Source organism: Ahaetulla prasina, chromosome 8 (assembly GCF_028640845.1).
Source record: "Ahaetulla prasina isolate Xishuangbanna chromosome 8, ASM2864084v1, whole genome shotgun sequence".
NCBI classification, from domain to species: Eukaryota; Metazoa; Chordata; class Lepidosauria; order Squamata; family Colubridae; genus Ahaetulla; species Ahaetulla prasina.
In genome coordinates, this window is record NC_080546.1 from 70,051,144 (window position 1) to 70,064,154 (window position 13,011).

The window sequence follows — 13,011 nt, forward strand, 5'->3', positions numbered from 1 at the left end:
CTGGCAGTTGATTTGCAAGCACAGTGCAGGTTCTCTTTCTGTTTTGTATAAATTGGCTTCAGTTTAGGAAGGACCCCACCCTTCTCAATATCAGAAGCCCACATGTCTGAGAGGGGTGTGTGATTTTCTCTATTTGTTTCTAAAATCCATCCCACTTATGCTGGTGTATTTGCTTCTTGAAATTAATTCTTCTCTTTTTCTCTTGCAACAATGGACTAGTTGGGGTTGGATTTTTACTGTTTTCTATTGAAGACTGTGTAGAAATTTTAAATCTGATAATTACATCTTGTTACTTTTATATATGACAATTCATGTTATCCTTCTACAGAAAAGGATAAATCTATATTTTCATTTCTCAATCTTTCCTTAGCAGGCAAAATGCTTGGCTTTTGGTTTTGTAGAATACAGAATAGAATAGAATAGAATAGAATAGAATAGAATAGAATAGAATAGAATAGAATAGAACAGAACAGAACAGAACAGAACAGAACAGAATAGAATAGAATAGAATAGAATAGAATTCTTTATTGGCCAAGTGTGATTGGACACACAAGGAATTTGTCTTGGTATATAGAAGTAGATGGGGTGTGTGTGTGTGTGTGTATACACACACACATACATATATGACATATACGACATAAGCTGAAGTACGTAAAATTAGAGTGATTGTGAGCTATTCCTTCTGGATCCTGTATTGATGGCTGGCTGGTTGCACATGGCAGAGGATCACTTATATTCCTTGAGATGGCTGTATCAGGAGCAAGATTCCACGTAGAATGTATGCTAAAAGACACAATTATTCCTATGCTTCTTTCAAACCTTTGACATCTTGCTTGGTTTGGAAAAAGATATATGGAAAGAGAGTATTAGAGGAAGCAACCAAAAGCTGCAGCTGGATTATTGCTCTGAAAAGCAATAGCTGCAGAAATACTGATCAGCCATTTTCCTTTTTGCAATTTTACCATTTTAGAATTATACTGCCCCTATCTCTTTCTCAATAAATCACATCACTTTAAGGAGCTCTCTCTTGATTTGGGGAGGAAAGAAATGAATAGAAGGCACTAAGGTTCTGAATTCAGGGTAGAAATGTCTCTTCCTATTTAATGATGCTGCTGGAATGAGGATAATTGGAATAGCAGTCTTGCTTAGCATATCTTCAATGAATCTTTAGCATATCCAGAATAAACATATGACACAGTCTTCCTCCTCCTGCTTGGCCTTAATTTGCTATTCTTCTTGTACAAGGTTGGTTCAAATCCATTGGCTTCCACAGAAGGTCACTGGATAACTAAGTTAGGAACTCCCTTTTATTCTAGTGTACCTTGCAGACTTGTTGTGTAAAAAAATGGTAGGGAAGAGTGATGTATATGCCACCATGAGCTAGAGAAGGACAGGTGGTATATATACATACAATATATATATATATAACATATAACAAAAATATAACAAAAATAATATTGAGCCAAAACAAACCTGAAATTGCTTGGATTTATGTTGATGTTGTTGTTGTTAGCTTTCAGGTTTTTTATCCATGCCTTAATTGAAAAACACATTTATTTAGTGGATAAATGATAGCACAACAAATTATTGTGGCTGCTACTATCAAACTAACAACCATTGTCATTATTTCATTTTCTTTCCACTTAATTATTTACCTACAGAAATGTGTCCTTTATTACACTTTATTGTTTAACAATATCTCTTAAGATGTTTATCACTGAATTGGACATTGATAAACTTATTACAATATACAGAGGAGTACAAATGGTCAAGAAAGTGTTGATTCCTGATCTTACAGACTAATTTTGGGCTGGAATTGAATGAATGCAAAGCCCACACTACAGATTTGTAGAATATCAATACAACACATTAAAAGTCATATAGTTAGAGATGGTGGCTGGACTGACTCTCCACATGATGGCCCGTGTAGAAAAATAAGTCCTAGGTAGAATTATTAGAAATGTACTTTGTCATTTTGTCACCTTCTGAGAGAGTTAATTCCTCGCATGAATTAACTCTGAAATGCTAACTAAAATCATGATCTGCCCTGTGGATGGAAAAGCATATTCTACACATTTATGGGTTAGAGATTATACTTAAATGCAGCTGTCTGCAGTGAAAATTAACATATTGAATGTAATAAGTTGTCATAGTAGAAACATCCCCAAGTTCATCTTAAACCTATTTTATTGTGGAGTAGGCTTATATAGGCAATACCAAATTTCATCCCTTGTATTAATTATTAAGTAGTATAATACCACTGAAATTACACAACATTTCAAAATTGATAATGTTAAAGGTTTCGCTGAATTCTTTATGAGAGAGAAGAGAGACCAAAGGAGAAGGATGTTAGTCTTTCAGAAAAACCTTTGGACAAAAGGAAAACTATTCTCATCATTGGTCATGTATCCAGGGCTATTTTAATTTTTTTGGTAGACTTATTAAAGGAAACTCATTCAGTCAGTTCTGTATTTTTGTAATTAATTGCAATACCCCATTATTACAGGTAGGATTCAAGTCTCAACTCTATCTTCATTTCAAAAGCATAGCCCTCAAAAGCATAGAATTTAACCTAAAGGTTTCTGAGTATATGCAGAATACATTTTCTTCATCTATTTTCTCTCTTTTTAGGGCAGAATAAAGATTTCTAGAAAGAAATGATGCTTACCACTTCTTTTTAATAATGTGGTATAGTCAAGATCAAAAGAATCAATAAATCCACTGGTCTCACCAGGGACGATTAAGTATATACTTTGAAAAATCAGAAAGAGAAATGTAAAAGTTTTAAAATTAAAATAAACACAAGACTTTTAAAGAAACAAAATACAACTAGTCAGAGAATGAACAAAATCCAGATTAAATTAACCTGCCATAATACTTTGAAATTAAGATTATAATGAACCAGCATTACAACTGAATACAAATTAACTCATTTGCTAATAAATAAGACATTACTATACACTTAACATAAATAAGAAAGTCACAATTAAACCATAATAATATATTTTATAGGGATATGATGAATCCCTAATGAATGTCTAATTTTGGTAACATATTAGAAATAAAACATTTAACTATATAATCAGATGTTTTATACAGAAATGTATTAATTTAAAAGTTACCATTTTTATTATGACTGATCTGAAGAATCTGGAGAAAAAATCAATAGAACCTTTATAACATGCTCAACAATTGATCCTTTGTAAGAAAAAAATACACCACAGCCATCAAAATTAAGCCTTGAGTGCTCAGAGGAAGAGTTGCTTTTAGAAGAATTTAAAGATACCCAAGATGGGGTCTGGCCCGGCCTCAGAAAGAAGTACATGGTAATGGTAGCCACCAAAGAGGCCTGGCCCCAAACTCCCACTTCCCTAACCTCTTGGTAGCAGAACTTACCCAAGATCTTTCTTTCAGATATATCACATAATGTGCATAGATTCATTTGAATGAGAGTTTCCTTCCTACATTTACCCTATTAGCCTGTTATATAAATCTACATAGTAACGTAGAACTCATGCCCAAAATATATTTGCAAATAGCGCTTATGTTGGGCCACTTTTTACAGGCTTGCATATGATTCAGTTGATGCATTGTAAGAAAAATCAGTCTGTCCCCAATATATGACTTCATCCACTGCCATCACTGTCTTTCAAATGCAATAGGAAAAAATGTGCAGATGTACTTGCTTAAACTAAAGCATATTGCATGAACTGCCATCTTCAGCTTGGGCTGAGATTATGGATTTGTTCCTTCATTCTTAACAGGTTTCTCATTTGTTGGCTGTACTTCATATTCTTTTAATGTTTGAAATGTACTTAACTTATAACTATCTGGAATCTTCATAATATAAGTAATATTAGTCAGCGATCAGGACAGTTGGATTGGATTAGGAAATACAAATTGAAGTGTATAATATTTTGATATTAACATCACAGGGTTGAATGGCTTATTTATCTTTTAATATCTTGCCAGAGACCATTGTAAAACCTCTCTTTATAAAAAAAACCAGCTTTTTATTGTATAGGTGCTTTCTAAGCTACTAATAAGCATATGACAGGATATGTTATAAATATATTATTAATATGATTTTTTTTAAAAAAAAGAATTGTATATAAATTAATGAATATGAATTAATGATTTCCTTCAGCATTTGTAAAAACATTTGGCTAAGATAGATAATCTCTGTAACTGAAATGCTGAGGTAAATTTCAGACGAAGTAATTCTTTTTAATTATTAATTCTTGACTATTAATTTATTCTCAGCCTCTTCACTATAATTTTTATATCTCAATGTGACAGCAGAAGAATGAAAAAATATTTTTAGGTATTCAGTGTAGCATATTGACTAAAATAGGAGCAATGCAGATATTAATCACTTGAATAAGATGGTATAGAAAATAAATGAAGTATCTAAAAGTTTTTCATTGTCTACCTATTTCTTTAAAAGAAAATGAATAGATATTTACAATTACACCTTCCTTAGATTCTTTCTGGTATAGCATAAATGTTATGAACAAGGTAAGCCCAGAGAAGAAATTGTTGAGAGTTTTGGGGGATGGAGGTTTATATTTGCATGGCACTGTACCTAATTGATGCCCACTGGAGCTTTCCACATAACTATATCCTATACCTGTGGTATAGGGATTTCAACTACTAAATCACTCTCTAAAATTTGCGAAATTAAATCTGAGAAGTGGCATCTTAACAACTGTGCCCAGTTAATTTTCTATCGATGAAGATGAATCCCTGGATCATGCAAAACTTGCTTACATGACAGTTTTAACTGGCAGTGCCATTACTGAAAAGCATCAGATAAAATGTAATTTCATTTTTGGCTCAGATATGCAACAGTATGTAGCAGTTTGTTATTAATAGGCATGAAATGCTACATATGCCAAAGTGAACCACAACTGTTTTCTAAAGTTGCTAAGAAAGTCAATTTCATAACTGAGTAACTTATGCTAGTAGTATCCTTTCATAGCCCAAATTAATGCAACAGAAAACAAGTGAGTAAGTAAAATCATCAAATAAAAACAGAATATATAGAAGTCAAAATAGCACATATTTTTCTGTGGATTGTAGAAAACTTAAAGGAAGGCTACAATTTTCTTCAGATAATCTTAATATGCACATGGTCCTTTATTCGCAAGAATACACTAAGGGAAAACATAATTTTTTTTCAGTCTAATCTTTATTGGCTGGAATAGTGGTGGTAATAATTTACAGTTGTCCTCCTTTCTGGTAAATACATTACTTCTGAATGTAGCTGTGACCAAAGATTAAGGAAGAAAAAGAAAGTTATGTGGAATACCGCAAGAAGAAAGAAGAGAAGACTTGAAGCTATGAATAAATTGGTTATCCTCACCTGGTGAACTAAAGTAGATTGGTTTCCAATTGCTATTGTTTTTTGAGTAGTGGACCTAATCCAACAAATATCAATTAGATGAGAAATGGTAATAGATGTTAACATATGTTCTACAAAAGAAAGCCAGGAAGTATTGGTGCATAATTATTTGAGCATAAACTCTGGTATCAGTTATTTCAATGTACATGACAGCTTGCTTTAATTCATGTTATGCCTGCTAATACAGTTAAAATTGCCAAAAGAATTAAAGGACACACTTAAAATAAAAATTAAAAAAATAGTAAATGTGACATCATCGTGATCTGATAGTTCACAAACTTACATTTTTCTCTTTGGCTTATAAATATCTTTACTGCATATTAAGAAGCAAATGATACAAGAGAAAAATAAAGAATTTAATATGATTATGTAAAAGTATGCATTATTAAATATTTAATTAAGGACTAGATAGTGTAATTTATTTTGGTCTTTTACTGTAATAAAAAAAATATTTGATATGATACTGCAGTTGACAAATATATATCATATTAAATGCTACCTTTTACAAAAGACATCAATATTAGACTGATCCACTTAACTTAACAGGCAGGGGATTGTGATAGAACTCTTTTGTAAGAGTGCTGGCAAGGAAGATGTCCACCAGATGGCAGTATGGACCTAGCAACAGAAAGGCTGCACCAATTGTTCACCCACTCTCCTATGCTCAGCAATGGAAACAGATGTAGCTATGAAAATCTACCCCCCCCCCCCAAAAAAAAAATTGTATGTGCATGTCTGGAAAAGAGAGAGAGAGAATACAATTGAACGTGTCCAGAAATATTTTGCAAGAAGAGTTCTTCACTCCTCTGAAAACAACAAAATACCTTATCCCACCAGACTTGAAATCCTAGGCTTAGAAAACTTAGAATTCCGTCGCTTTCGACAAGACCTAAGTTTAACTCATAGAATCATCTATTGTAATGTCCTTCCTGTTAAAGACTACTTCAACTTTAATTGCAATAATACAAGAGCAACCAATAGATTTAAACTTAAAGTTAACCACTTTAATCTAGATTGCAGAAAATATGACTTCTGTAACAGAATCATCAGTGCTTGGAACACTTTACCTGACTCTGTGGTCTCTTCCCATAATCCCAAAAGCTTTAACCAAAAACTTTCTACTATTGACCTCACCCCATTCCTAAGAGGACCATAAGGGGCATGCATAAGAGCACAAACGTGCCTACCATTCCTGTCCTATTGTTTTTCTTTTTTCTTCTTCTTATATATATATATATATGCTTATACCTCCTAATATTTCCTCATATATATGTTTATATACTATATAATCTTTTTGTGTGATGCTTATATATATTGTTGTGACAAAATAAATAAATAAATAAATAAATAAATAAATAAACCTGAAATAAGGTTGATGATATATTTTAAGACTTGTCCTAAAAGTGTATTAACTAATAGTATTCAAATGATGTCAAGAAATCAGTCACAAGGCTTGTCTTCTTGTGAATGTTTCCCATGCTTTCTGTGACCAGAAAGGCAGGTATAATTTTAAGGAAACAGAATTTTTTGAAATATATTCATTTTTGCTTGACATTATTTATGACTTACATGTGCCATATCTGTGCAATGTGGCCTTCCAGAATTCAAATTTCTGTCTCCAGAGTCCAGAGTCCCTCAGGAACTATTGTTCCATGTGACATTCTGAGAAAAAATAAATAAAAGCAGATTGCCTTTTACTGAAACTTCCTAAATTGCTTTTGGCGCCTCCTGGCCTCAGCCCACTCCTTGCAAACACCTTCTAAGAATTCTGGCAACTTGTTGAACTTGCTTATACTGTTAAAGTTCTAAATACATTGGAATCAAAATATTAATAACGGGCCACTTTGCTACGTACTTAGCTAAATCTAAATTCTGACTCCGTGGACCTTTTTTAGATTCCTACATTAGCAAAAATTGGGAGAGTAGAAAGCACAGAGAACACTTTTCAGAAATTACCACAGACGAACAGGGATATTCCTGCCTTCATTTTCTTCTCCCAAGACATTACAGAATATGTTCTTTCAGACTATTACGGTGTAACAGCATACATACATCTCCATTGTGAATTAAATAGAAACCATTCCCAAGCAAGCATGTGTAGCAAACTTTCCCCATCCGATGCATTTCAAATGTGTGGGATTATTGTTCCCAGAATTCACATACAGCTATTACTGATGCAGCCGATTGCAAATGGAAGCTTCATTAACACGAGGCCTCCAGAGTGCATTGGGCTGGCGAGAGCAACTATTTGCAGCCTTCCATGCTTGATTCCTTTGCTACTTTTATGCAAGTAAAGAGGTCAGTGTGTCCTGCAGGGAGGTCTGGTGTCCATTGGGGCTGACATAAAGGGAGAAAAACGTTTGTATCTCTCTTATTCGACTATTCTAAATGTTTAACTACTGTTTTAAAGAAACACCATTCCAAGGACGCTTTGTAACTTTACTCCTGTGACACATCAGGGTGAGAAATAAGGAGAGGGATTAAGAGAGTTTAGATACTCAGCCTCCCCTAGACTACTCAGCACCTACCCTACCTTCTCTGAAGATAGGGATGGAATTTACTATCCTTGAAAATACCCAATCCTGGAAATTGTCCTGGAAATTGTCAAGAAAGTGGTATAGATCATCTGATGTTATATTTTCACTTCAGAGTTCAAAGTCCCAGACAAAGGAGACTGGAAACTAAATACTGTAATTATAGGTTCAGGAAGCACTATACCAAGAACTATAGGATTGCAATCTAATAGTATTTTATACAATTGCACCAGGAGTATATTTTTATTTGATGAGAGCTTTTTTTTTCTGCAGAAAGGACCACAGTAGAGATATTGGACAAATTTTCATCACTTTTCATCAGTTGGCTATATATTATTTTTATTAGAACAAAAGTTCTTGGAGGAATACTATAACAGTATGGATCTTGAGAAAACAAAGCTATTCAAGTATTAAATGTACTATATTTGCTTTTTGTTCACAAATTATTCTGTTTTATAAGGAGACATTTGCAATACCTTTTAAAGTAACTTCAGGTGTAATGCAACTAAGAATGACTCTAAAGAAATGCACTATATAAACATGAATAGAATTCTATGATTTAGATATACTGCATGTTTAAGAATTGCAACTCAGAACTCCACTTGCCATTAAGCTGTTTGAAATATGGTGATTATCTGAAAATATCTGTATTTATTATAAGCCAATGTTAAGATTTTAAATTATATTTTAAGTACTATATTAAAAACAATATAGTTATGTTCTGGAAGAAACTAGTAAATTACATATTTTGTTTGACATGTTGTAACCACCATGAGCATTTATATAAAAACAGGCAGTATATAAATCATCACCATCCTTACCACCATCGTCATCATCTGAAGCATCTCGCGCTTCTCAACTAGTGCTTCCATGGAAATGTGATAAGACTATAATTCTCACTATTTCCAGCTCAATGAGAAATTTAATCATATCACACATTCTCTTCTATTGTGATATATGCCATCACCTGCCAGCAGTAACTTTCTACCCAGAAAAAAAATAATTTTATTTATTTATTAAATTTATATGTCATCCTACTATCAAGTGACTCTGGGTACTTTACAGTACAATGTCATCACATTATAATGTGATGTAAAGATTAAGATCAGGAATCAAAGAAAGGATAAAATAATTTCCACTTCATAGGTTAAAATATTTCTACCGATCTCAGAGAGCTGTGATGGTGAACCTATGGCAAGCGTGCCAGAGGTAGCATACAGTGCCCTCTCTCTGGGCACGTGAGCTGTTGCCCCAGTTCAGCTCTGCCACGCATGTGTGCACGCCTCCCGCCAGCCAGCTGGTCTTTGGATCTCTGCCATGCATGCAAGGGAGGTGGGGCACATGCGGGGGTTGTGCATTTTGGGGGTTTGGGTGTGTACACTTTCATGCGCACACATAAGTGCTTTGGGCACTCGGTCTGGAAAAGGTTAGCCATCACTGTCATAGAGGAATCATTCTGGGGAAAAAAGTATCTTTACCAGCACAATTTTGCTAGAGATTGCTAGACTTACATGCAAAGCTTTCAAACTATTGCAGAAGGCCTCAACAAATATAGTGGGTTTTTTCAACGTATTGCAAAAGTTGTGATATTTGTATATATCTCACATATAATCATATTTAACTATATCTTTATAGCCACTCTGTCTACCCTTTCCCCACTCCTGCCATCCAAATTTAAATCCTGCTTTAGCTTAGCCACGGAGCTAATTAAATGGGCTGCAGCTTGTGAAAACTTATGCCTTTTGATAAGATTTGTTACTCAGATACAACTCTATCAGACTCCTAATTTATGGGCTATAGTAGTTTGTAAAATTTAAAAAAGTATCCATTTTGAATGCTATTTTCCTGCCATTGCAAAAATTAATCATGGGAGTTGTATAGGAAAATACTGGTATCAAGTCTTAAAGTTCTAGTCCCTTAAGGTAAAGGTAAAGGTTCCCCTTGCATATATGCACTAGTTATTCCCGACTCTAGGGGGCGGTACTCATCTATGTTTCAAAGCCGAAGAGCCAGCACTGTCCAAAGACATCTCTGTGGTCATGTGGCCAGCATGACTAAATGCCAAAGGTGTACGGACCACTGTTACCTTCCCACCAAAGATGGTCCCTATTTTTTCTACTTGCATTTTTTCATGCTTTCGAACTGTTAGGTAGGCAGAAGCTGGGACAAGTAACGGGAGCTCACATCATTACATGGCACTAGGGATTCAAATTGCTGAACTGCCAACCTTTCGATCAACAAGCTCAGCGTCTTAGCCACTGAGCCACTGTGTCGCACTCTACTCCCATAATGCTATGTAAAGTTCATTATATGCATAACCACACATTCAGTCTAGTCTTTTTTTGGTTCACTTTTTCTTCCATGCTGTATACATTTCAATTATAACTTTCTAATTTTTGTTCAAGCTGGTATTTAAGGTTTTTCTCTAGAGCTGTTTTCACAAACCATTCCATAATTTGTCATTGTTCATTGTTTTTGTTTAAAAAAGCAACATATGATAATAAAAAGAAAAAATGCAGTAATGATGTATCCAGATGCTTGTGGCGTAAACAGGCATTGAGTGTGTGATTCATGATACGTATTGGATAAAAAGTACTTTGTTCACGTAGAGACAGTGACTTTGATGCATGTGAGAAGCCCACCTTATTTTATTATTATCTTCTATAATCAGAGCAAAATATGACATAGTATATGACGTATTCTTAATTGATAAAAACAACTTTTTCAATGATTTTCTGCAAATAGCAAAATACTGTACATTCTCCACTGTTTCATTTCTCATATTTCTTTGACTTTCAGTGTGATAGTATAATATATCAAATGATTATCAAATGAACTGTTAGGCTTCTTCATTTAGAAACTATTGGAAATCCATTTTTCCATAGCAAATAAATTTAACTATATTGGTGACAATCTAGTCAAAATCTGTAATAGGACTAAGTTCCAAATGAATCTTTGCTATATTCACTGAATTAATTATCATAAGTTAGGCTGCTATATATCTTTGGATTCAATACATATACATGTAATTTAAAATATAATTAAATTATATTTTTAAGTGATGGACACTTATGTATCATTTTAATAGCTGATCAAATTTCACTTGCATGCTTGGTTGAATAAGACCTTGCATTTCCCTTGATGCTGTAAGCTAAGAATGCTTAGTCAAGAAGTGCTAACAAAATGATTTGTAAATGTGCTATGATATATCCAAATGTTTTTCAAATACTACAAGTGATAATATTTTATTAAGATATCAATAAACCTTATAATACCAATAAAAGTGTATTCCTAAGTGAAGCTTTGCATTTTGCTGCTAATTGATCTTTTAAAGAATTCCATCAGATCTAGATATTTTAAAAGCTCATTTCTGTGTATTCTGCTTTTTTTTGCCATTAAGAAATGATCACTTATTTAACATATTTCATTTCATTTAATCAACACACATTTACATGGAATAAATCCCAGCAATCATGGTCCTGAATGTGTTTCACTGCTTCCTTCATGGATGCAAAGGAAACAACATAAAAGAATCTAAGAAATACTGTTTAAGAAAAAGGTCCTTTTAAAGATGATTTATGGCTGTATTTTCAGTGTAAGAATTAAACTACTCGGAAATGATACTTGCATGACAAATTCTTATCATTTTTATTATAAAGATGTGTGTTAGAATCATGAAGTTGGAAGAGTCTAACCTCCTATTCAGAACAGGAATTGCTGTCAAACCAAGCAGGGCAGCCACACATATTCCTGCAAAGTGGAAGGATCTAGCCACCAGCCAGCTCCTGTAATAGTTGCTAAACTGCTCTTACTTTTACAAGGTTTTTCCTACCATTCAACTGAAATTGGTTTGGACAACTTTTAAATCAGCTGACATTTTTAAAAATGCCTTCTCAGCTTTGAAAGAAAGAAAGCAGCATCAGGCAACTACAGGACAATTACCTGATTATGAATAAGTTTTAAATTGCTTACCGATGTAGTAACTGATGCAGTCCAACAGCATCTAGTTGTAAATGAAGTCCCACTCCCCCCAACCAGAAAGGAAACTGCCCAAACAGGAGTGAAACAAATATCAGCCCCTAATTGATGATGATTTTGAAAACTGCAAAATTAAAAAGAACATGTAGAGTTATCTTAAAGCAAAATGGACAGCAAATTAATCTAATGAACAAACAAACAAACAAAACTAGCTTGAATGTAGATTGGTTTAAAGAAGGCATTTGATTTCCTGCTGTGATTGGATAAGAGCCAGAAATAACAGGAGTCAGTAGAAACAACAGATGTTTTGTACAAAAATTGATGGCACAATGGAAGACATAGTTGTTGGTCAATGGTGATAGATTGGGAGAGGTTAATATCAAGACAGGAATCTTCTAAGGAGATTCACTATCACCACTAATGTTTTGCTTGCACTGATTCCTCTGTCAAAAATACAGAAAAAGTTTGAACTATGGCTATCAAACATCAAAAACATCTGCCAACTATCGCATCTCTTTTATGTGGACAATTTGAAGCTGTATACTATCTGAAATAGAATTGTTGCTGAACACAGTTTATACAACCAAGATATTGCAATGGAGTTTGGACTGAACAAATGTGTCACCTTTATTATTAAAAATAGTTTCAGTCATTAATTATGCAGATGTAATGGTGGACAAGACTCAAGCTGAAGTAGAAGCCCTGATTAGAAAGATCAGAAAAATAATGAGAATGAATCATACCTTCATCCACATAATAATGTTGACAGACTCTATTTACCAACGAAAATATGTTGCAAGTACAGCAGACAACTGAAAATGAAGAAGGGGCATTGGAAGAATGTCTGCAGGAGAGTGAAGAAGCTGCACTGAAGCTGCACAAGATCAACCTTCAGAATAAATACATACAGAACTGCAATAGAGAAGATAGCAACAGACAATAAATGCAAAGATGTTGAAAAAACAGTGGACCACCTAGCTAGCTGTTTCCAGAAATTCACAGAGTTTGACTACAAACAACAGCATGACAAAGTAATAACAGTTGTTCCTTGGAAATACCACTTGCCTATAAGCAAGTTACCACAAAACAAGTTAT

General features: G+C 33.8%; 1 protein-coding gene across 1 annotated transcript in view; it reads left to right on the forward strand.

Moving 5' to 3' along the window:
- GRIA2 (glutamate ionotropic receptor AMPA type subunit 2) overlaps positions 1-13,011 on the forward strand; it is a 95,441-nt gene that overhangs the window by 1,572 nt on the left and 80,858 nt on the right. The gene's annotated exons all lie outside the window — the stretch shown is intronic.